Source organism: Phocoena phocoena, chromosome 14, assembly GCF_963924675.1.
Source record: "Phocoena phocoena chromosome 14, mPhoPho1.1, whole genome shotgun sequence".
Classification (NCBI taxonomy): domain Eukaryota; kingdom Metazoa; phylum Chordata; class Mammalia; order Artiodactyla; family Phocoenidae; genus Phocoena; species Phocoena phocoena.
Window position 1 is genome coordinate 71,109,662 of NC_089232.1, and position 27,359 is coordinate 71,137,020.

The 27,359-nt window shown below is 37.3% G+C and overlaps 1 protein-coding gene and 1 pseudogene across 1 annotated transcript in view; one reads left to right on the forward strand and one right to left on the reverse strand.

Annotated features, from left to right (window-relative positions):
• The window catches only part of NCOA1 (nuclear receptor coactivator 1), a 200,945-nt gene that overhangs the window by 161,324 nt on the left and 12,262 nt on the right, over positions 1-27,359 (reverse strand). The window lies entirely within an intron of this gene.
• Positions 22,179-22,517, forward strand: LOC136133614 (thioredoxin pseudogene; annotated as a pseudogene).

Genomic DNA, 27,359 nt, shown 5'->3' on the forward strand with positions numbered 1-27,359 from the left:
TCCAACCAAAAGACACAGACTGGCTGAATGGATACAACAACAAGACCCATTATATATGCTGTCAACAACAGACCTGCTTCAGACCTAGGGACACATACTGACTGAAAGTGAGGGGATGGAATAAGATATTCCATTTCCATGCAAGTGGAAATCAAAAGAAAGCTGGAGTAGCGATTCTCTTATGAGACAAAATAAACTTTAAAATAAAGATTATTACAAGAGACAAAGAAGGACACTACATAAAGATCAAGGGATTAATCCAAGAAGATATAACAATTGTAAATATATATGCACCCAACACTGGAGCACCTCAATACATAAAGCAAATGCTAACAGCCATAAGGGGAAATCAACAGTAACACAATAATAGTAGGGAACTTTAACACCCCACTTTCAGCAATGGACAGATCATCCAAAATGAAAATAAATGAGGACACAGAAGCTTTAAATGATACATTAAACAAGAGGGACTTAACTGATATTTACAGGACATTCCATCCAAAAACAACAGAATATGCTTTCTTCTCAACTGCTCATGAAACAATCTCAAGGATAGATCGTATCTTGGGTCACAAATCGAGCCTTGGTAAATTTAAGAACACTGAAATCATATCAACTATCTTTTCCAACCACAATGCTATGAGACTAGATATCAATTACAGGAAAAAATCTGTAAAAAATACAAACACATGGAGGCTAAACAATATGTTACTAAACAACCAAGAGATCACTGAAGAAATCAAAGAGGAATCAAAAAATACCTAGAAACAAATGACAATGAAAACACGACAACCCAAAACATATGGGATGCAGCAAAAGCAGTTCTAAGGGGGAAGTTTATAGCAATACAATCCTACCTCAAGAAACAAGAAACATCTCAAATAAACAACCTAACCTTACACCTAAGACAATTAGAGAAAGAAGAACAAAAAACCCCCAAAGTTAGCAGAAGGAAAGAAATCATAAAGATCAGATCAGAAATAAACAAAAAAGAAATGAGGGAAACGATAACAAAGGTCAATAAAACTAAAACCTGGTTCTTTTAGAAGATAAACAAAATTAATAAACCATTAGCCAGACTCATCAAGTAAAAAAGGGAGAAGACTCAAATCAATAGAATTAGAAATGAAAAAGGAGAAGTAACAACTGACACTGCAGAAATACAAAGGATCATGAGAGATTACTACAAGCAACTATATGCCAATAAAATGAACAACAAGGAAGAAATGGACCAATTCTTAGAAAAGCACAACCTTCCAAGACTGAACCAGGAAGAAATAGAAGATATAAACAGACCAATCACAAGCACTGAAATTGAAACTGTGATTAAAAATCTTCCAACAAACAAAAGCCCAGGACCAGATGGCTTCACAGGCGAAATCTATCAAACATTTAGAGAAGAGCTAATACCTAACCTTCTCAAACTCTTCCAAAACATAGAAGAGGGAGGAACACTCCCAAACTCATTCTACTCATTCTATGAGTAACAGTCCAAAATCATTGATGAATACACATGCAAAAATCCTCAACAAAATACCAGCAAACAGAATCCAACAGCACATTAAAAGGATCATACACCATGATCAAGTGGGGTTTATCCCAGGAATGCAAGGATTCTTCAATACACGTAAATCAATCAATGTTATAAACCATATTAACAAATTGAAGGAGAAAAGCCATATGATCATCTCGATAGATGCAGAAAAAGCTTTTGACAAAATTCAACACCCATTTATGATAAAAACCCTCCAGAAACTAGGCATAGAGGGTACTTACCTCAACATAATAAAGGCCATATATGACAAAACCACAGCCAACATCATTCTCAATGGTGAAAAACTGAAAGCATTTCCTCTAAGATCAGGAACATGACAATGCTGCCCACTATTATTCAACATAGTTTTGGAAGTTTTAGCCACAGCAATCAGAGACAAAAAAAGAAATAAGAGGAATCCAAATCGGAAAAGAAGAAGTAAAACTGTCGCTGTTTGCAGATAACATGATACTATACATAGAGAATCCTAAAGATGCTACCAGAAAACTACTAGAGCAAATCAATGAATTTGATAAAGTAGCAGGATACAAAATTAATGCACAGAAATCTCTTCATTCCTATACACTAAAAACGAAAGATCAGAAAGAGAAATTAAGGAAACACTCTCATTTACCACTGCAACAAAAAGAATAAAATACCTAGGAATAAACATGCCTAAGGAGACAAAAGATCTGTATGCAGAAAACTATAAGACACTGATGAAAGAAATCTTAGATGATACAAACAGATGCAGAGATATACCATGTTCTCGGATTGGAAGAATCAATATTGTGAAAATAACTATACTACCCAAAGCAAACAACAGATTCAATGCAATCCCTATCAAATTTCCAATGGCATTTTTCACAGAACTAGAACAAAACATTTCACAATTTGTATTGAAACACAAAAGACCCCGAATAGCCAAAGCCATCTTGAAAATGAAAAACTATACTACAAAGCTACAGTAATCAAGACAGTAGGGTACTAGCACAAAAACAGAAATATAGATCAATGGAAGAGGATAGAAAGCCCAGAGATAAACCCATGCACATATGGTCACCTTATCTTTGATAAAGCAGGCAAGAATATACAATGAAGAAAAGACAGCCTCTTCAGTAAGTGGTGCTGGGAAAACTGGACAGCTCCATGTAAAAGAATGAAATTAGAACACTCCACAACACCACACACAAAAATAAACTCAAAATGGATTAAAGACCTAAATGTAAGGCCAGAAACTATAAAACTCTTAGAGGAAAACATAGGCAGAACACTGTATGACATAAATCACAGCAAGGTCCTTTTTGGCCCACCTCCTAGAGAAAGGGAAATAAAAATAAACAAATGGGACCTAATGGAACTTAAAAGCTCTTGCACAGCAAAGGAAACCATAAACAAGACGAAAAGACAACCCTCAGAATGGGAGAAAATATTTGCAAATGAAGCAACTGACAAAGGATTAATCTCCAAAATATACAAGCAGCTCATGCAGCTCAATATCAAAAAAAACTCAACCCAATCCAAAAATGAGCAGAAGACCTAAATAGACATTTCTCCAAAGAAGATATACAGATTGCCAACAAACACATGAAAGGATGTTCAACATCACTAATCATTAGAGAAATGCAAATCAAAACCACAATGAGATTATCACCTCACACCAATCAGAACGGCCATCATCAAAAAGTCTACAAACAATAAATGCTGGAGAGGGTGTGGAGAAATGAGAACCCTCTTGCACTGTTGGTGGGAATGTAAACTGATACAGCCACTAGGGAGAACAGTATGGAGGTTCCTTAAAAAACTAAAAATAGAACTACGATACAACCCAGCAATCCCACTACTGGGCATATACCCTGAGAAAACCATAATTCAAAGAGTCATGTACCACACTGTTCATTGCTGCTCTATTTACAATAGCCAGGACATGGAAGCAACCTAAGTGTCCATTGACAGATGAATGGATAAAGAAGATGTGGCACATATATACAATGGAATATTACTCAGCCATAAAAGAAACAAAATTGAGTTATTTGTAGTGAGGTTGATGTACCTAGCGTCTGTCATACAGAGTGAAGTAAGTCAGAAAGAGAAAAACAAATACCATATGCTAACACATATATATGGAATCTAGAAAAAAAAAAAAAAACCAAAAATGGTTATGAAGAACCTAGAGGCAGGACCAGAATATAGATGCAGATGTAGAGAATGGACTTGAGGACACGGGAAGAGGGAAGGGTAAGCTGGGACGAAGTGAGAGAGTGGCATGGACATATATACACTACCAAATGTAAAATAGATAGCTAGTGGGAAGCAGCCACATAGCACAGGAAGATCAGCTTGGTGCTTTGTGACCACCTAGAGGGGTGGGATAGGGAGGGTGGCAGGGAGACGCAAGAGGGAGGCGATATGGGGATATATGTATATGTATAGCTGATTCACTTTGTTATAAAGTAGAAACTAACACACTATTGTAAAGCAATTATACTCCAATAAAGATGTTTAAAAAAAAATACCGTATGCTAACACATATATATGGAATCTAAAAAAAAAAAAAATGGTTCTGAAGAACCTAGGGGCAGGACAGGAATAAAGACGCAAACACGGAGAGTGGACTTGAGGACACGGGGAGGGGAAGGTGTAGGCTGGGACGAGGTGAGAGAGTGGCATGGACATATATACACTACCAAATGCAGAATGGATGGCTGGGGGGAAGCAGCCACATAGCACAGGGAGATCAGCTTGGTGCTTTGTGTCCCCCTAGAGCGGTGGGATTGGGAGGGTGGGAAGGAGACACAAGAAGGAGGGAGTATGGGGATATGTGTATATGTATGGCTGATTCACTTTGTTATACAGCAGAAGCTAATGTACCATTGTAGAGAAATACACTCCAATAAAGATGTTGGAAAAAAAAAAAAGATAAAAAGTGATCTGAAAGTTATAGGCTTAATACAAGTCAAATAAAAACCAAAGTGTGTTTTAGAAACATAATCATATAAGAAAAGAGTAAATAAAAAGAGTAAAAAAATAAGAGTAAATCTGTAAGAAAAAACAAGGAAATTTTGAAAAAGAAGAGTAATGAGGGTAGATATATCCTAATGATTATGAAAGCAGTTGTTGATATGCTTTTCCCATTTGCATTTCGTTCTACTTACTTCCCTACTATTCTATGAGTAGCATCCATTTCCTTGGAGAAGTTTAAATATAAAAGAGAAATATTTAATGCTCACCTTCTGAATTAAAGAAAGGATTTTGCAGCAAGATTAAGTCTTAAAAGTCTGGTTTTCCCAAAGAAGGAAAAATTTTTTAACACTAATATTTTCTGACCAAGCCTGAAAGACTCAGAGTACAGTTTCTTCCACTTTGTAGAGCAGATATCCCTTCTGCTCATGACAGCTAGAACATAATGCCTAGAAGGAGGATAAAACCTAGAGACTGTAAATTAAAGCCTCAAATTCCTGATTCTGGCCAAAGGACTGTGGGATAAAGAAGTAGAACAGAGACAGGAGAAGCAAGTGATCAGCCCAGTACTCCCATTACCCTCTCCAGCTGGAGGCTGCAAAAGGAAAGGAATGTTTGAAGGAGTGGGGAAATCTGGGAGTTAGAATGGATTTTGCTCTGCTTCCTGTTGAGAAAGTGCGAAGTCACTGCCTTCCAGTAACATCCTGCACGGCCCCAACTGCCCTGCCCCCCAACCAAACTTTTACCTCCCCTCATGCACATCTAGCACAAGCTGGAGAGAGCCACATCAAAGCATAGGCACAGAAGCACAATCAGATTGAGGAAGGTGTGAGATGGGCTCTGGGGTCTCCCTTTTCTCCCCTGTGCCATGGAAGGCTCTGGGAAATTCCTGGGTGCTGTAAAGTAGCTCAGGAAAGGTAACTTAAGATGCTGGATGTTGAGTTTGCCAGAAGAGGTCATTGTCATAGGGGCAAAGTAGCTCCATAGCAGAGGCCTGGAAAAGAGACCACCTGGCTAGCAAGTCAATGGGAATCCCTAGCCAGACATCAGGTTACCTGTGACACCTGGGAAGATGGCAATACATCCTGGGAACCAAGAAAACAGATCTTAAGTAACATCAGTTGTAAACTTCAGCTTCAGATATCTGAAGAATACCCAAGGACAAAAGCACCACAGTAGTCACAATTCCAGGGAATAGCCTGACCAGTTACTTTAAAGGAGAGACCAGTGAGAAACAGAGAAGATAGCACATGGATTGAGGGTTCTGGTATCCTTCCATGATTACAAGGTCACACAAGCACCCATAAGTCTGGATTCCATTGTGGGAAGGCATGAGAGAAGAGATAATACTTGAATGACTAGTATCCAAACAGAGACTGAAATATCCAAAGAGATCAATTTAAATTACTACATAAGACTTAGTTTACCAGCTTGGAGTAAGACTGGTACTCTTCCTCCAGTTACCCAGTTCCCAGAGTTCATCAAAAGGAAGAGATGACTTATAGAAAAATAAAGAAGCTATATTTTCTTTGCACACCTAAGTGAGTATGAGTAAACTGTGATCCTGCTACAGATTTTATGATGTTTATTTTATGTGAGAATTCAAAAGAAATACTTCTTGGCATAATAGAAATCAACATCGCTTTAAAAGTAACAATGGACTTCCAGTTCAAGATGGCAGACTGAGCGTCTATCTCTTCTCCTTCTTAAACACCTCATGTCAGGCCACAGAACAAATGAGTGAAAAATCACCAAAGATGACCAGTACAACTCTGATGATAAAGAGTAAATGCTGGCCACAGCACTTACTGTGGGTTTAAAGTCTCTGTCAGAGGGCTTATAGTGTGAACTTTGAGTTGAAGATAATAGCAGGTTAAGGACAATCTCAATAGACTGTGATCGAGGGAAGATAACTCAGAAGTAATCAGAACTCTCCCTGCAGATAAATTCCTTCCCTATAGCAGAAGTTGAAGGAGGGACAGGGACAAGCTTGTTAGCCTTGTCTTTGCAAATGCAAAGAAAAGGGGTGGGGTGGGGAGGAATCCACATCCCATTTACCACAGCAAGTAGGAAACCAACTGGCAGAGTCCTGTGGTCAGCAATGATATTCAGTGGAAAACAATGCTTTGTAAGGGAGAACACTGACCTGTACCAAATTACACCAGTTACCAAGATGTTACCAGCATCAGAATCATTTAAACTGTTTAAGTGCATACTGAATCATACTGGTGCACCCCAGACATACTGAATCAGATTTTTTTGTGAGTGAAGCTAGGAATCTGCATTTAAACTGGGTCCCCAAGGGACTGTTACATGTATTCAAGTTGGGCAACCACTGATTTAGACCTTCATTTAAAAATTCTATAAAGAAGAAAAGCCAAGAATCACCAGCTACTTAATAAAAACTAAGAGAGGCACTAAGGTGAAAAAGCACAGGCACCATGACCCACAGAAGAGAGAGTAAAGCAAAAAAAAAGAAATAAGATGTTTAACTTATATTGGTATCTTCAGAGAGATTCAAGAGGTCAATATAGGGGCTTCCCTGGTGGCACAGTGGTTAAGAATCCACCTGCCAATGCAGGGGACATGGGTTCGAGCCCTGGTCCGGGAAGATCCCACATGCCGCAGAGCAACTATGCCCATGCGCCACAACTACCGAGCCTGCGCTCTAGAGCCTGCAAGCCAGAACTACTGAGCCCGCGTGCCACAACTACTGAAGCCCGCGTGCCTAGAGCCTGTGCTCCGCAACAAGAGAAGCCACCGCAATGAGAAGCCCGCACACCACAACGAAGAGTAGCCCCCAATCACTGCAACTAGAGAAAGCCCACGTGCAGCAATGAAGACCCAACACAGCCAAAAATAAATAAACTTATTTTTTTAAAAAAGAGGCCAATATATCCATAAAATAAAAAAACGCTGTTCATAAAATATAGTAACCAACAAAAAAGAATTTTTAGAAAATAAAAATAATTTTCAAAATGAAATAACGTGACTTTTAGTGACAGCCAATATGGTAAGCCCATTACATCTCTCCCACCCATTACAACTAGTAAAAACTCTGGAGAGAATCCTAAAAGCAACTACCTGAGAACTCTGAAAAATAAACAATGGCAGGTGCACTGGGGAGGGAAGTCAAAACTTGAAGAATAAGCAATAGGGCAGTGAGTTTACTCTATTTTAAAAACCCTTTCTTTGTTTACCACTTTAACATGAGGGTGGGTAGAGTCCCAGAATTACGCAGCAGAGGCACATAGCAAAAACTCCAAGAGAAAGCCCCTGTTTCTCACTGGAGTAAAAGGGTCATCTGCAAGCTGGAAAGTGTATAAGTTTGGGGGTGAGGTTTCCAGTTCCTTCTCTTTTCTTTCTCTTCTGACCCACTCTGAAGACAGTCCAAGTTATAAAGCTATACTACTGAGGCAGGAAACCTAAAAGCTTAAGAGAAAACTGGCCCCAACCTCCTAAGGAACTAGAAAAAGGAGCCATCGTTGTATGAAGAGTATTGGAGCGGGGGAACTCCTCACTTCTCCTTTTTTTCCCCCTAACCTTTCAACCCAGGAGGGCCTCAATGGGGTATAACTGTGCAACAGTGAGGTGCGGGGGGAGAGGGTAGCACCAAGACTCTGAGAGAAAGCAACTTCAGCTTTCTAATGAGAAGGCCAGGAAAAGACCCCTGGGAGCCAGAGAACATAAGCAAAGTCCCCAAGAGTACAGAGACAGAGAAGATTCCACAAGGTGCATAAGTATAGATAATAAAGAGGTATCATTTTTTCCCCCAAATGAATCTTTAACCCAATGCAATTCTAATCAAAATCCTTCATATTCTTATTGTTTTAACTTGATGAATATATTCTAAAGTAAGTCTGTAAGAATTACTACCAAAAAAAAGAGCAAGACAAACATTTTTGGAAGTCTAGTGAGAGAAAACTTAAAAGTTACATTAAATAATATAACATTAAAAGAGTATGGGGGGCTTCCCTGGTGGCGCAGTGATTGACAGTCCACCTGCCGATGCAGGGGACACGGGTTCGTGCCCTGGTTCGGGAAGATCCCACATGCCGCGGAGCGGCTGGGCCCGTGAGCCATGGCCGCTGGGCCTGCGCGTCCGGAGCCTGTGCTCCGCAATGGGAGAGGCCACAGCAGTGAGAGGCCCACGTACCGCAAAAAAAAAAAAAAAAAAAAGAGTATGATAGGGCTTCCCTGGTGGCACGGTGGTTAAGAATCCACCTGCCAATGCAGGGGACACGAGTCTGAGACCTCATCCGGGAAGATCCCACATGCCGTGGAGCAACTAAGCTCGTGCGCCACAACTACTGAGGCTGTGCTCTAGAGCCCACGTGCCACAACTACTGAAGACCGTGTGCCTAGAGCCCGTGCTCAGCAACAAGAGAAGCCACTGCAATGAGAAGCCCGTGCACCACAACAAAGAGTAGCCCCCGCTCGCCGCAACTATAGAAAGCCCACACACAGCAACGAAGACCCAACGCAGCCAAAAATAAATAAAATAAATTTATGTAAAAAAAAAAAGAGTATAAATACATAGCAATATAAAAAGAGATCAAAAGAACATTACATAGCCAGACAAATACACGTATATATGGGAATCTTATATATGATAAAGGTAGACTTCAAACAGTGGGCAAGAAAAGAAACATTCAATAAATGCAATCAGAAAGAATTAACTAATTTAAGAGAAAAAAGTTAGATTTCTACATAACATAATTATAAAAATTCTGAAAGATTAAACAAAAAATATTTATGCAGATGGCCAACAGGTGTATGAAAAGAAGCTCAATATTGCTAATTATTATAGAACTGCAAATTAAAACTACAATGAGGTATCACCTCACACCAGTCAGAATGGCCACCATTAAACATTAAAAAGTCTACAAATAACAAATGTTGGAGAGGGTGTGGAGAAAAGGGAACCCTCCTACACTTTTGGTGGGAATGTAAACTGGTGCAGCAACTATAGAGAACAGTATGGGGGTTCCTTAAAAAACTAAAAATAGAGTTACCATATGATCCTGCAATCCCACTCCTGGACAAAACTCTAATTCAAAAAGATACATGCACCCCAGTGTTCACTGCAGCACTGTTTACAATGGCCAAGACCTGAAAGCAACCTAAATGCCCATCAATGGAGGAATGGATAAAGAAGATGTGGTACATATATACAATGGAATACTAAAAGAAGATGTGGTACATATACACAATGGAATACTACTCAGCCATAAAAAAGAACAAAATAATGCCATTTGCAGCAACATGGATGAACCCAGAGATCATACTAAGTGAAGTAAGTCAGAGAAAGACAAATACCATATGATATCACTTATATGTGGAATCTAAAAAAATGATATAAATGAACTTATTTACAAAACAGAAACAGACTCAGACATACAAAACAAACGGTTACTAGAGGGTATAGCAGGTTGGGGGGGGGTAAACTAGAAGTTTGGGATTAACAGATATATACTACTATATAGAAAATAGATAAGGACCTACTGTATAGCACAGGGAACTATACTCAATGTCTTGTAATAACTTATAGTGGAAAAGAATCTGGAAAAGTATATATATATATATATATATATATATATATCTGAATATAACTGAATATATATATAACTGAATCACTTTGCTGTACACCTGAAGCTAACACAACACTGTAAATTAACTATACTTCAATTTAAAAAATGGTTAAAAAATTTTTTAAATGATAGAAGACCAACAGCCAATAAACATATGACAAAAAGAAGTCAAATAATTGCAACTTAAATGACATTCCTTTTCTTTTCTTTTAGATTCCCATTATGTTTTTAAAATTTTAAAAAGTCTAAGTATATGTGTGTGTCTGCATTCACTTAAGTGTGTCAAATCTTTGGATTTTTCTACACTGAAAAAAGAAAAGAGAAAAAATTAGAAGAAATCTGAATACATACTTATCTTCTAAACTTCTATACATAAGAAAGAAAACATATAAAATTAAAAGGCAAATAAAAAGGGTAAAAGTATTTGTTTTGACACTAAGTATCAAGAACCTTAGAAAATGTTGATGCCTCCTTGAGAAACTGTCACAATTGAGGAAAGTCTTCAATTCTAGACTCATGTTTGACAGCTACATGACCAGATAAATCACACACCACTTTGAGCAGCAGTTTCTTCATTGTTAAATATGAATACAAGCCACGAATTCTCAGGGTCATTGTGATATTTAAAAGAGCAACAAAGCATGTAAAAAAGTAAAAAAACTATAGAGGAGATGGTTGACCCAAGGCCTGTGAACTCTGGGGGACTTCAGAAGGTCCTCGAACTCTCTGAACATCTGTGAATGTTTGTGAAAAGTGACTACAGCTTTAAGTAAACTCTCCAAGGGGCTCCTGATCCAAAAGAAAACTGAAAAGCACTACAAGCAAAGAGCAAAATCAAAGTGAAGATATTCTTCCCGCTTGATGCGTCCAGCTTCATGTCTGGCACATATAGGCCGAAATCAGGAATTCACTATAAAAATCCAAGTAGTATTTAAGAGGATATTAAACTTACCCCATTTATTTCAAAACCCCTCAGAACAGTACTTAGTGATTTCTTAGCATATTAATTCAACCTCTGACGTAGTTGTAAAGAGAGCCTGAAATCAGGAAAACAGTATTACAGTCAGTCACAGCTATTTGGATCAATCACATGAAATTAATGCAATCCACTCTAGAAAATGAGAGTAAGGGTGGGGGTGAGGGTGGTGGCAGTAAATAAATTTAATATATTTAAAGTAGTATTCTAAATTCATTAAGATATTCATAATTAATACATAAGCTACCTTGGGACATTCTCTTGAAGCAAACAAAAACTAGAGGTTTTATGTATATATTTTTAATAAAATGGGATATAGAAAATTATTGCTCTTTCTGAAAAATAATTAAGACTAAAAGATTAATTCTAAAACTTCTACTTCTAGATGGTGAGCCATACTTTCATTTAAAAAAAAATTTAAAGCCCTATAAGTGAGGCACACTGATAAAATTCTACCCAGTCAAGCATATGGCAAGCAGACTAAAAGGTAATATTAATTAAAATGAAAACTAAATAATTAAGAATTTAAAGTACTTGAGGACTTCCACTTCCGGAAAGGTGGAATAGATATATTTTTCCCTATTCTTCTCACTAAGTAAAACTAAAAGTCCTGGACAACATATATAACAAATATAAGATGACTCTAGGGCTTCCCTGGTGGTGCAGTGGTTGAGAGTCCGCCTGCCGATGCGGGGGACGCGGGTTCGTGCCCTAGTCTGGGAGGATCCCACATGCCGCGGAGCGGCTGGGCCCGTGAGCCATGGCTGCTGAGCCTGCATGTTCTGAGGCTGTGCTCCGCAATGGGAGAGGCCACAACAGTGAGAAGCCCGCGTACCGAAAAAAAAAAAGAAGACTCTAAAGGAGAAATGAAAGCAGATCAGGCAGAAATCACCAGATCAAAGGAAAACAATATAGTGGTGAGCTCTATGGGTTTTCTTCTGTGCCCTATATATTCTAGACTTGGAGTTTAAGAAGCTGGCAACCTAGAAATACCAATAGGCCCAGACCCTCCAAAAAACCAAACAAACAAAACAAATTCCTGTTCTCCCAGCCAATAGATCAGGAAAGAAACAATCCAGACAAAAAGCTGTTATACCCAGACAAACACTATAAAACAAAACAAAACAGAACTGTGGCGCCAGCATCACCAGCAAAGGTCAAGTGGAGAGCCTAGACTTCCACCTCTGCCAAACTGTAACAAGGTACCCCATACTCCACACCACAGTGGTGTCAGAGAAGGCCATTTGGGAGTTGGTCCCTACCAGGTGATAATGAGACCTCCTTCCGCTTGGTGTCAGTGAAGACCACATGGAAAGCTTAGATGTCCAACTGGCAGTTAAAAGGTGTACTTCCCCCTTCCTGGTGTAGGCTGGTGTCAGAAGAGGCCTAGTGGAGTCAGGCCTTTCACCACTGCCCAACAGTAAAAAGGCCCTCCCCTCCCCCTCAGTACAGGTGTACACTGAGGCACACCTGCCTTCCCAGCCAAGGAAAAGTCAGTGGAGGCCAGAACTCCCATCGCTGACAAGCAGTAATGAGGAATCTCCCACCAACTTGAGAATCAACAGAGGCAGAGTGAGGAACTTGGACTTCTATACCCTCTGGGCAGTAATGTGACAGAGCACTCCCCTCTTTCCCATGTTGGAACAGTGCCAGAAGAAGCCAACTACATCAGAATGTGTAAATATGATCCTGAGTCACAGAACATAATATCCAAAATGTCCAGGTATCAAATAAAAATCACTCATCATAACAAGAACTCTCATAACACTCATTGTAACAAGAAATATGTCAAACTGAATGAAAACAGACAATCCACAGAAGCCAATACCAAGATGAGGAAGATGGGGCTTCCCTGGTGGCGCAGTGGTTGGGAGTCCGCCTGCCGATGCAGGGGACACGGGTTCATGCCCCGGTCTGGGAAGATCCCACGTGCCGCGGAGCGGCTGGGCCCGTGAGCCATGGCCACTGGGCCTGCGCGTCCAGAACCTGTGTTCCACCACGGGAGAGGCCACAACAGTGAGAGGCCCGCATACCGCAAAAAAAAAAAAAAAAAAAAGATGAGGAAGATGGTAAGATTATCTGATGAAGACTTTTTTTTTTAGTGTTAAGTAATATTTACTGAACATATATTATGTGCTTAGCTAATGCTATAAACATATTATACATATTAACTCTACCCTTACCATAATCCTGTGAAGCAGTTACTGTCACTAATTACTGTTATTAATCCCATTTTACACATGTGAAAAGTGAGGTACATAGAGATTAAATTACAGATAAAAACCCCAGAGGTTGCCCGGATTCATAAAGTTATTGAGAGGTAGATCCTGGCTTAGAACCCTGATGGCACCCCTCCTGACATAATGTTTGAAGTGGCCATTATAAAAATGTCTCAAAGAGCAGTCATGCACATGCTTGAAACAAATAAACAAAAAGATAGGGAGTCTCAACAAAGAAAAAATACACCAAAAAGAAAAGACTTCAGAACTGAAAAAATATAAAAACTGAAACAAAAGACTCAACAGACGAGAACTACAGTAGAATGGAGAGGACAGAGGGAAGAATCACTGAACTGGAAGACAGAACAATAGAAACTACCCAATCTGAACAACAGAGAGAAAAAACTGAAAACAAATAAACACAGCCTTGGGGTCCTGTGGGACTACAACAAAAGACTTACCTTCCAGGACTTCCCCGGTGCAGTGGTTAAGAATCAGCCTCCCAAGGCAGGGGACGCAGGTTCAAGCCCTGGTCTGGGAAGATCCCACATGCTGTGGAGCAACTAAGCCCATGCACCACAGCTACTGAGCCTGCGCTCTAGAGCCCACGCGCCTAAAGCACGCGCCTAAAGCCTGTGCTCCACAAGAGAAGCCACCGCAATGAGAAGCCTGTGCACCACAACAAAGAACAGCCCTTGCTCACCACAACTACAGAAAGCCCGCATGCAGCAATGAAGACCCAAAGCAGCCAAAAATTAATTAATTAATTTTTTTAAAAAATAATAATTTTTTTAAACTCTTAAAAAAAAAATTTATCTTCCATGTCATCTGAGTCCCAAAAAGAGAGAAGAAAGAGAGTAAGACTGAAAAAGTCCTCTAAGAAACAAAAACTTGTAACTTCTCAAGCTTGGCAAAACACACAAACTTACAGACTCCAGAAGCTAAGTGAATCCTACACAGCATAAGCCCAAAGCAATCCATATCAAGACAGGTCACAGTTAAACTTCTGAAAACTGAAGACAAAGAAAATGTAATGAAAACGGCGAGAGAGAAATGATGCTTTAACTATAGGGGAAAAACAAATCAAATGATAGATTTCTTGTCTGAAACAAAAGAGGGGGGAAGGAAGTGGCACTGAAGTCCACATCTGATCATGTGTTTCTATATCTGTTTCTCTCTTGTTCATGACTCTTGGCATGCCTGGACTCTGGAGATTGAATGTCAGGTATTGCATAACAAAAACTGTAGAGGCTGTGACTGATATTATCTTTTTCAATAGAAGATTTTCTTTAGTTTCTGGTAGGCAACAGGAGCTAATCCAATCAGAGATTAAGCTAATTTGAAGCCAATTTTCAATCATATTAAGACTTATCAACATGCACCCCAATGTTCATAGCAGCATTATTTACAATAGCCAAGATATGGAAGCAACCTCAGTGTCTATTAAGAGATAAATGAATAAAGATGTGGTATATGTGTATACACACACACTCACACTCACACAATGGAATACTACTCAGCCATAAAAAAGAATGAAATTTTGCCATTTGCAGCAACATGGATGAACTTAGAGGGTATTATGTTAAGTGAAATGAGTCAGACACAGGAAGACAAATACTGTATGATAACACTTATATGTGGAATCTAAAAAATAAAACAAACTAGTGAATATAACAAAAAAGAAGCAGACTCACACATATAGAGAACAAATTAGTGGTTACCAGTGGGGAGAGGGAAAGGGGAGGGGCAACACAGGGGTATGGAATTAAGAGGCACAACTATTATGTATAAAATAAGCTACAATGATATATTGTACAACACAGGGAATATAGCCAATATTTTATAATAACTATAAATGGAGTATAACCTTTAAAAATTATGAATCACTATATTGTACACCTGTGACGTAACATTATACATCAACTATACTTCAATTAAAAAAAAAAAAAAAGACCTGGTCTCCTTCTCTGGTTCACCCTTACTGATAGGATACAGTTATTTAGAGATCTCAACTGAAAACCTCAGATATGTACCAGAACTCCTCTCTTTAGTACCATGAGACTGCTGAAAATTCTGCTTAGCTTCTCAACCTCTTAGTAGTCACCTTCAGCTCAACTTTTCTGCCTATTGGCTTGTGCGGTTTACTAATCTGCAGCAAATTCTGGTGGAAACATGGTTCAGGCTTTTGGTTCAATTCTCTATGCTTATATTCTCTTCACCATCTTGGTCATTCAAGCTCTAGATGCCTTGGTAACCCTGAACTCCAACAGTCTCTCCACCCCTGTAAGATGACCAAAAGGTCTCCTCAGTTTCTGTTTCTTAGCAACCACTGTATGTTCAACTCTCCTGCCTCTTCGTGGTATCATCTACAAAGTGAAAACTCCCCGAGAGATTATTTATGTGCCTTTTCCCATTGATAAAATTCAAAATTCAAAAATAAAAACTCTTGGCAAGGTAAGAACAAAAAATGAACTTCCCTTCTTTGTTAAAACCTATCAGAAACCAATGGTAAACATTATACCTATGAATAAAGTAACAGATGCATTCTCATGTATGTTAAGAACAAGTTAATAACGTGCGAAATCACATGTACTATTCAACACAGTACTGGAAGGCTTACCCAATGCAATAAATTAAGGAAAAAAATATATTAATGCTAGAAAGGAAAAGACTCCCCAAAAGTCATTATTTACATATAACGTGAATACCTATCCTTATAAAACTCAAAGGGAATATAAAACTCATAAAGACAGATCTCTATCCTTGTAGAAATTACATTCTAGATTTGGGGAGAAGGTAAGGAAGATAGGTAATAACAACAAACATAATAAATAGGTAAATTATCAAATCTGCTAGAAGGTGACAAATGCTGTGAATATGTAAAGTAAAATAAAGGAGGGAAAGGGGAAATCAGAACTGGGAACAGACGGACTACAATTTTTTAAAAAAAATCAGAATCACTCCGTCCCAGAAGAAACAAAAATAAAAATTACCTAGGAATAAAGAATTCTGTGGAATATGATGAGTAAGGTCTTCTAGTAGAAAACTAAGTTTCCAAAAGAACAAAACTTTTGAGTTTGAATGTAGAAACAGTCAATATACCTAATAAAAATAATTTTTCTCAAATTAATATATAAATCCAGATAATATCCTAGCAGAATTTTTCATGCCTCTTACGAAGTATATTAATAACGTAGAGAAAAGACATGTATATGCATATACATATATATTTAAATAACAAAGAGAATTATGAAAAACAACAAACCAGTTTTATTTATCCTACCAGATATCAAAAGTAAAAAAAAAAGAAAGAAAAAGGAAAAAAAAAGTCAGAGGATAAAATACCTAAACATGAAAACTTAATCTCAAGTTATTGTTGTTTAATGGGTATAAAGTTGCAGTTTTGCAAGATGAAAAAGTTCTGGAGATCAGTTGCACAAGGTGAATGCACTTAATACTACTCAATTGTACACTTAAAAATGGTTAAGATGGCAATTTTTATGTTACGTGTTCTTTATAATTAAAAAAATGTAAGTGAATACTTTTATGCCTCTAGGCAAAGAAACCTTTCTCACATAAACTAAAAAGTACACATAAGTCATAAAGGAAAAGACTGATTGATCTGACTGGTATAATTTCTGAATACCAAAGGACAATATAAGCAAAATGAAAGACTAGTAAAAACCTAAGAGAAAATATTTGGCATCATAAAAACAGGAAAAAAAAAAAAAGGATGAGTAATCAAAAGACCTAATGAAATTCTACAAATCAATAAGAAAAATGTTCAACAACCAACAGGATAAGAAACAAAGCATACTGTGAATAGGCAATTCCCGTTAGGAAAAATACAAATAACCCTAAAAAATAAAAAATAGGAAAAAAAAAACCGTACTAGTAATTAGTGAATTAAATATTAAAGACTAAGAAGACATTTTCCAAAAAATTTGAAAGCTAGACGGTAACAGTTCACATGTGTATGAAATGATACTCTCAAAAACCTAATGATAAAGGTATAGACTGAAACAACAGTTCTGGAAGACAGTCTGGCAATATCTTCCAAATCAAAACTGCATGTATCGGGACTTCCCTGGCTGTCCAGTGGTTGGGACCTTGCCTTCCAGTGTAAGGGGTGCAGGTTTGATCCCTGGTTTGGGGGGCTAAGATCCTACATGCCTCGGGGCCAAAAATCCAAAACATAAAACAGAAGCAATATTGTAACAAATTCAATAAAGACTTTAAAAATGGTCCACATCAAAAAAACATCCTAAAAAAAAATTGCATGTATCATCACCCTATATATGTGCCTCCTTATAGAAAATGACAACACCTTCTATAAAACAGTCTTAACAAAAAGAAATCAAACCTGAATTACATCAAGCCTCCATACCTAACTAAAAATTTACAGAAAATGCAGAGAACAAAAAACAAGTTAAACAATGCCATGGGATTCAATAAGCAAGAGCTAGAGTATGGAAAAAATCTGCAGGGCAAACCACCCAGTCTCTTCAATCAATACTGCAAAATTTAAAAAAGAGAGACAGGGAGGGAAGGATGGGAGGAAGGAGGGAGGGAGGAAGAAAGGAAGCTGGAGACAGAGAAAGAAAGGGGAATCAGGGAGATGGAGTGAAAGAAAGAGAGAAGGGACGGGAGAAAGAGAGGGAGGGAGAAAAAGAGGAAAAATAGTTTGAAAGACTTTTTTTTAAAGGTATATCAACCAATCAAACTGTAAACCTCATCTGGATCCTAATTCAAATAAGTAAAAAAATATGGAAGAAAATGTTTCTGACATTAAAACAGTTTAAAATTTGAACACTGACTGAATATTTAATGATACTAAAGAATTATTGTTGGGCTTCCCTGGTGGCGCAGTGGTTAAGAATCCGCCTGCCAATGCAGGGGACACGGGTTCAAGCCCTGGTCTGGGAAGATCCCACATGCCACTGAGCAACTAAGCCTGTGCGCCACAACTACTGAGCCTGCGCTCTAGAGCCCGTGCTCCACAACAATAGATGCCACCACAATGAGAAGCCTGCACACCACATCGAAGAGTAGCCCCCACTCTCTACAACTAGAGAAAGCCCACGCGCAGCAAAGAAGATCCAACACAGCCAATAAGTAAATAATTAAATAAATAAATAAATTTTTTTAAAAGAATTATTGTTAATTTTCAAGTGTGATAATAGTGTTTTTCTCCAAAAAAAAAAAGACCTTATATTTTCCAGAAACACATGAAATATTTGCAGATCAAATGACACGATATCTCAATTTGTTTAAAAAATGTGAGAAGGGATAAAGTGAGAGTACAGATAAAACAAGATTGATCATGGGATGATAACTGTTGAAGGCGAGTAGAAGTTCACTCTTCTATTTTGTCTACTTGAAAATTTCCCTATAAAACATTTGAAGTGCATATACCATATGGTTCAGCAATTCCACTTCTTTTTATCTTAAAGGAACTATCATGCAGGTGCATGAAAAAGTACATACAGGACACTCCTGACTCCACTGTTTGTAGTTTTAAAAAATTATAAATAATCTGCAGTAAAAACCCTGAGGGCCCAAATAAAACTGGTACAGCTATCGTACAAAACACAATGCAGAAACTGAAAATAACAACAACAAAACACAGATCTAAACATGCTGGAGAGTGAAAAAATCATACTGCCAAAATATATAAATATACCCCTTACAAAAAATAATCCATACAATACTATATATTTCCTACAAGTATGTGTGTATATATGTATACTTACATATATAAATCAGTGTATATATGTATGTAAGTACATAAATATAAATGGACTGAAAATATCTGAAAAGATAGACACCACGGAGAGAAGAGGAAAGAACCAGGACTGTAGAAATGCTCAAGATGGACTTTAGTTTCACCAATCTTTTTAGCATTTCAAAAAGGAGAATTACTTCTGTGGGTAAAACTTATGTTTAAAAAAAGAACATTAATTCACATTTTTGCTGTCTCTTTGCGAATCAATGAATCTTTTTTGACTTTTGTACAGAACCAGAACCAAGATATACCTCCTAGAAAATTAACTATAAAACATACCCTTCTCTAAATCAAGAACTTATAGACAAGAATGTAATCAATCTGGGAAAAAAATATTAGGTTCAACCACACAAAACTGCCAACATTCTAACATTTTTGCCTTCAAAAAATGGCCATTTCATGAGTTTGACATAATAGATTTTCGTATAGCAACACTAGCATTGCAGGAAATTCATTATATTTATATATACTCTACTCCCGAAAATTTGTATGAAAACTAAAATGTGTGAAAAGATAAAAGGGGGATACTATTAAGTTTTTCAAAAACATGTATGTCCCTAATTTCACCTAACCTGTTGTCAACAATATAATTACGTTTCCACATTTTCTTAAAAATCTGTTCTCTTACTTCACACACAATATTGGATTAATATTCTTTAATCCAATAAGCGCTGACTAAAACCAAAGATTTGTAATTTTCATCTTGGTCTTAACTAATATTCAATTTATAAGCATACTTATCATTCTCAGCTGAATTTCTTTAATCTTCTACTCATTTTTACAAAATAAGAGCAAATATAATAATATACCAAGAACTGCATAAGTAATTTTTTTTAAGATGGTAACACTTCTGAATCCAAAATATTGGATAGACACAACTAGGCAAAATCATGTTAGTTGGTAACTGAGTCTCATTTATTCACATGAAAAGCAGAGTATAATGTACAAAAATATAGGTTGTATTAAAAAAGTCAAAAGGAGTGCTTGTAATTATAATTATTCTTAGCATCACAAGATCCTAATACCAAAAATAGTCTTCAGGAATTGGGTTTTACCAAAATTTGTGGGAAAGATGCAAGAAATGTCTTATTTTCTATTCTTCCTCTTAGATCTTCACTCTATCTCCCATCAATGCATTCTCCACACTGAAGATCAAAGAGACTTCATAAACCTCTCTTTTAAAATGTCTTGATCAGGTCATTCCCCTGCTTAAAGTCCATTAAGTCCTACAAGGACTAAATGATGTGGTTACTCTCCATTCTTCAGTCGTACCATTTTTGCTATTTTTCCCATTGTTCTCTGTGTTCCAGGTATGCACTCTTTTTCTTTTTACTTTAGCTTCACTTTTTAAAAATTACATTTTGTAAACTATCATACAATAAAAGAAACTTTTTTGCATGTACAGTTCTATGAGTTTTAGCAATACATATAGAGTCATGTAACCACCACCACAACCACAATACAGAAAGTTCCATTACCCCAACAGAAACTTCATCCAGTTGTCACATGAATCAATAATTTATTCCTGGGCTTCCCTGGTGGCGCAGTGGTTAAGAACCCACCTGCCACTGCAGGGGACATGGGTTCGAGCCCTGGTCCAGAAGATCCCACATGCCACGGAGCAACTAAGCCCGTGCGCCACAACTACTGAGCCTGCGCTCTAGAGCCCGTGAGCCACAACTACTGAGCCTGCATGCCACAACTACTGAAGTCTGCATGCCTAGAGCCCATGCTCCACAACAACAGAAGCCACCACAATGAGAAACCCGCGCATTGCAACGAAGAGGAGCCCCCCCTCACCGCAACTAGAGAAAACCTGCGCGCAGCAACTAAGACCGAATGCAGCCAAAAATAAATAAAATAAATAAATTTAAAAAAATAATTTATTCCTTTTCGTTGCTGAATAGTAATCTACTGTATGGATGTACCATCATTTATCTATTTACCCGTCAGAAAAACATCAGGTTGTTTCTAGTTCGGGGTGATTATGAATAGAACTGCTATGAACATTTGTGTAGAGATTTTTATGTGAAATTAAGTTTTTGTCCTCTAGAGTAAGTACCCAGAGGGTGGTTGCTGGGTTATATGGTACTGTATGTTTAACTCCATAAAAAAGTACCAAACTGTTTTCCAAAGTGTAAAAGAAAAATCATTAAGGTTAACACCACCACGCCACCAGTGATAATAACGTTGATACTGTACTCCGCAATATAATGTAAAGAAAGGGGTCCTTCACCTCTTGTAGTATTCTTCCCAAAACACTATAGCCTAAGTGTAATCATCGGAAAAACATCAGACAAACCCAACTGAGGGATATTCTACAAAATACCAGACCAGTACTATTCAAAAGTGTCAGAGCTATCAAAAAGAAGGAAAGACTAACAAATTTCACCCTGTACTACCTTTGCAACTTTTCTGCAAATTCCAAATTTTCTTTTTTTAAAAGAAATGATTTTGATTTTAAAAGAAAATGATTTTTAAAAGAAATGATGATTTTGAACATCTTTTCATGTATTTATCAACCTTATATCCTCTTTGATGGAATGTCTATGTCTTTTGCCCATTTTTAAACTTAGTTATTTGTTTCTTTACTCTTGAGTTTTGAGAGTTCTTTATATATTCTTAACATAAGTCCTTTATTGGATATGTGGTAGTCAAACATTTACTCCCACTTTGTAGCTTGTATTTTTATTTTCTTAACAGTGTCTTTCACAGAGCAAAAAGCTTTTAATTTCTATGAAGTCCAATTTATCAATTTTTTTCCTTTAGTGGATCATGCTTTTGGTGTCATATCTAAGTATTCTTTGCCTAACCTCAGGTCACAAATATTCTCCCTTATGCCTTCTTCCAAGAACTTTACAGTTTCACAGTTTACATTTAGATCTATGATGCATTTTGAATTAACTGTTATATAAAGTGTGAAGTATAAATCAAAATTCTTTTTTGCATATGAATGCAAAGCCAACACCATTTACTAAAAAGGTCACTGTTTCTCTCCTGAATTGCTTTTGCAACTTTGTCAAAAATCAACTGGCCAAAGCTCTGTCCAGCCCCTTGGATCCGTTTTCATTGCTTCCACCGTGAGGTCGCTCATCGGACCCCAGCAGCCAAAATGGTGAAGCAGATTAAGAGAAAGTATGCTTTTCAGGACGCCTTGAACAATGCAGGAGAGAAACTCCTAGTAGTCGACTTCTCAGCCACATGGTGTGGGACTTGCGAAATGATCAAGCCTTTCTTTCATTCTCTCTCTGAAAAGAATTCCAACGTGGTGTTCCTCAAAGTAGATGTGGATGACTGTGAGGATGTTGCTTCAGAGTGTGAAGTCAAATGCATGGCAACCTTCCAGTTTTTTAAAAAGGAACAGAAAGTGGGTGAATTTTCTGGCACCAATAAGGAAAACCTTGAAGCCACCATTAATGAATTAACCTCATCATGTTTTCTGAAGACATGACCAGTAAACAGCCATTGGCTGTTTAAAACTTGTAATTTTTTTATTTACAAAAAGGAAAGGTCAAGTATAAACACTATATACCTAACTGCCATCTGATAAGTGACAATAAAATATTAACTCTACCCTTTTAAAAAAAAAACATCAACTGACGATATTTCTGTGGATCCTATTTCTGGACTGTCTACTCTGTTCCAATGATCTATGCATCTATCCCTTTGCCGATACCACACCATTTTTATTTCTGTACTGACATTCCTTTAGTACCTCCAATATGCTCCTTCGTTACTTCAAGAACTTCAGATATGCTGGTTCTGTCTTCCTGCACATTCTTCCGCTCTCACCTAGTAACTCCTAACTCATCTTTCAGAATTTTAGCTTAAATGTCACTTTCTCAGGAAAAACTCTGCATCATGAAAGTCAGAGAGGTTTCAGGAGAAAGCAGAAAAATATCAAGATGCATCAGTCCAATAGGGCAGCAGTCCCCAACCTTTTTGGCACCAGGGACTGGTTTTGTGGAAGACAATTTTTCCACGGATGGTGGGGGGGATGGTTCAGGCGGTAATGCGAGTGACGGGGAGCGGCAGACGAAGCTTCCCTCACTCACCTGCCCTGCCACTCACCTCCTGCTGTGCGGCCTCGTTTCTAACAGGCTGTGGACTGGTACCAGTCCACAGCCCGGAGGTTGGGGACCCCTGAAATAGGGCATCCAGTTACCAACTCGGCAAGAGTTAGAGACTACCAATGACTTTAAGAAGTTATTAGGATTTCCTAAGCTTTGTCACACCTCTGTGTTTATTTCTGTCATGACCAGCACCCCTTCTCTACCTCTTACTCCTTCTACCTTTCCCGTAAAGCTTAGCTGTAAAATCCTAAAAGCAAAAAAGGGGAAGTGTACTTATCATGCTGGCAAGTAAGGAGGAGCTGCTAATACGTCACTCCACTTCTGCCCTGGGTTAAGTGTTGGAGATAGAAAAGAGTCTCTAAGGAACAGAAGAAAGTGGATGAATTACCTAGGACCTAGACAAGGAGAAAACTAATCTAGGTTTAACAACAAAAAGGTACATCCCCCAATAAAAAAGCTAAGACAGTAATGAGGAAGACGCTGATCTTTGTATTAAGTAATTACAATTTAGAGAACTAGTTAGGAAAGGAAGGTTAAGACTTCTTTTAAAGAACCTCTTCCCTTAAAATGCCAAGTAGTTGACAGTAATGATTTCAAAATACTATAATCAGAAAAAAGAAAAGCAAAGTTAACTAATATTTTCTGAGCATTGTTATATGCCAGGGACTGAGATGGATATTTTATGTATGTGTTCTCATGTAGTCTTTATAAAAAATCTGTGAAGTAGATATTATTATTTCTACTTCATAGAGAAAGAAATTGAGTTTATACAGCTAGATTGGCTCTATTTCCTCTTTGTTCTTATTCTCGTAACTTGTTTTTATAACTATATTCATGAAAAAATAAAGCAATATACAAAAAGATCTCAAATGAGAAAAGACAATTAACAGACACCAGTACTGAGATGACAAACATGTCTGAATTATCTAACGAGGATTTTAAAGCAGCTATCAGTAAAATGAACTAAAATGCAATTACAAACACTACTGAAACAAATGGGAAAACAGAAAGTCACAGCAAAGAAACAGAAGACATAGAGAAGAATCAATGGAAATTTTAGAACTGAAAAATACAATAGCCAAAATTAAATTCAACGGATGGTCTGAACAGCAGAATGTCGATAGCAGAAGAAAGAGTCGATCTTAAAGAAAGTGAACTTAAAGATCGATCAATAGAAATCATCCAGTCTGAAAAAGAGAAAAAGAATAGATTGAAAAAAATAATGGAGCCTCAGGGATCTGTGGAACAATTACGTAAGATCTAACATTCACATCATCAAAATCCCAGAAGAAGAGGAGAGAAAATGTGGGCTGAAAACTTATTTGAAGAAATAATGGATGACAGTTTTTCAAATTTGGTGAAAATCATAAACTAACAAATTCAAGAAGCTGAGCAAACTGCAAACAGGTTAAACCCAAAGAAATCCAAACATACACACATTATAATAAAGTTTCTCAAACTAAACACAAAGAAAAAAATCCTGTAAGCAGCCAGAGAAAAACAATGCATTACCTACAGGGGAATTTCTCATCAGAAAACCATGGAGGCCAGCTGTACCAATTCCAAAACAATGCATGAGTACTTCATTCCCTAATTTATTACAGTTATTCAATAAGTACAAAAAGGTTATTCACTATTGTTTCAGTTAATTACCCAGGAGGTTGAACTCTTTTCCTTACGTTTGTTTACTCTATGTAAACTCTATTTTGACCTAATGGACACGACTTTATCAATGTACTTACTGGAATCTTAGTGTTGTAAATATTTTTAAAATATTCATAGCTATTTTAGATAGGATTTAAGGTCAAATTTGTAAATATTTTCCATTTTGTTATTTTTCTTTTTAATTTTGTGCTGGTTTTTTCATATAGATGTACTTAATTTTTTAGTCAGTTTTTGAGTCTTCTTACTTTGGGTTACTATTTGCATAGTTTCACTAGTTTTCCAGTTTTTAAAAAGTTAACCATACATTTGCATACAGACAGGTTCAACACTAATTTTTCTAACTGCTACCTGATCACCTCAAAAATTAATGAAATAATTCTATCACTTGATAGACTTTATGCTTGCTATTGTATACTGAATTCCTAAATCATATTTTCTCAATTCTAAAAATGCTTTTCTTAAAATAATATTTTTAGGTTTCTGAAACTAGGAGAAGTATCAGAATTAATGTCCAAAAAAGGTACCAGTAGTTAAGCAAAAGAGTAAGTTGTGATGTATGTAACTGCTTGCCCATGTGTAAACCTATGGGAAATACCTTCCCATAGAAGGTATCTGTTTATCCAAATATCACCACAGCTGAATTTACTGCATAGTAAGCCTTTGAATTTTAAGTTAAATCTGAAAGCCTAACTGTCGCTTGAAAATGTTTTCAGAAAGCACTGAAATAAAAAGCTATTGTGATGCAAAAATTGTCTGTTGCGAGACAAGCAAGAGCAATTAAAGGCAGTAGAAATTACCCAGTCCCTCAAAATAGATCACAGAATTAGCAGAGCTGGGAGACACTGGTGTGACCAATTTACATTTTACAAAGTACTATTACCCAAGGGCTGGATATCTGTCAAAAGTTTCCAGCTGACTCAAAAAAGAAGTTATTTAATTCACAGTTTATAGAAAAACTGAAACCATGAATTTAGCCAACAAAGAAAAGCAGTTAAATTCCAAACATTTCCCATATGACTCAAAATTATACTGACAATCATAATGTATAGAAAAGCAGCAACAGGTGAGGAAAATCAGCATTTCAGTATGAAAAAGGATTAGACTCACTCTTGTATTACGATTCCAAAGAAGATGGTATAGAAACTGTATGGATAAATGTATGCTTCTGTCAATTAATTTCTAAGAAGGATTAGAAAAATAAATTTAATGTTTCTTCTTTCTTTAAAGTATATTCAATCGATAGTATATATCACAATTAATAGTCTTAGAATTGAGAAAATACACTGTGTGAATATATTTGTCTATGTCACTTATTTGCTCATTCATTTCTGGGTAAAGGGAAGCAAGAACAGAGAAGCAGGAACAAAACTAAAGATAATAATGAATAAAGATCAAACCCTTCCAAGATCCTAAAGGTTACTGTGATGCAGAAAAACACATGATGAAGTAAATACAACCCAGTGAAAAATGACAACCAGATAGATAACTTACTAGCAAATAACATAGCCAAAAAAAACCTGATAAAATTAAAGGTAATAGCAAATTGAAATAGCTGAGAAAAAGTAAGTAAAAATAGGTCTTAATTCAGTTGAAAGTAAGAGTATTAAGAACTTATTAAAACTATGTAGTACCTAACCAAGATTCAGAATACCATAATTCTTGATCAACCACCCTACCACTGCAGTAGGTTCCAGAGAATGAAAGTGAGAAGGGATGTACCAAAATTGCCTGTTTATTATTATCAAAGGGTTTGGACCATAGGCAACTAGGGACTCCTCTGCCTCAGTTACAGTTAAGCCTAACATCTGAAACACTGAGAACAAGCCAAATGATTTCCTGGCTTCTTTTATTTAGGTCCACATCTTAACCCACAGAAAAGAAGGAAAAGATAATCGAGTACTTCTACAAACAGCCATGATGGAGTAACGGGGATCTGATTAATCCTCCTGGTTATACAACCAAACTGGATAAAATAAACAACAGCTTTCAGATATTGGGCAACAGTCAAAGCAGGAGTGGGATCCCTGAGAAAAGAGAAAAAAAATTAGGTGAGACCTCCAAGTGCCTCACTTTACACCCTTGAAGCAGTTTCCAGGATGCAGGGTAAAGAGGGAGGACTTCAACAGAGCCTGGCAGTCTCAGAGAGCTGAGACAGACTGACAATGTTCAGGGAAGCCAAAGCAGCCAGAATCTGGTTAAAGCGTACCAGAGAGAAGGGACCTGCAGACATAGAGCTCTGGAAACCTGTAGAGGCCTCCCCTCAAGTCTTTGACAGGTCATCTGCGAGAGGAAACTACCTAACGTTGGGGAAAGGACCAATGAAAAACAAATAGGTCAAAGAAGTCCCAAAACTCATACAAGGGTAGAGATAATTTGCATTCCCACCAAGTAGAGTGAAAAGACCTCATAATGACAGGGATAGAATAGGATAGTTATACAGGTAGTTGTAGAAGTCCAACTAAGGGACTATAGATAGAGAGGGAAACCTAGGAAACTTTGGGAGACCACTGTTAAGTTAATGATCGTTCAAGAAAGCTATTGGAATGTCGTGGAAT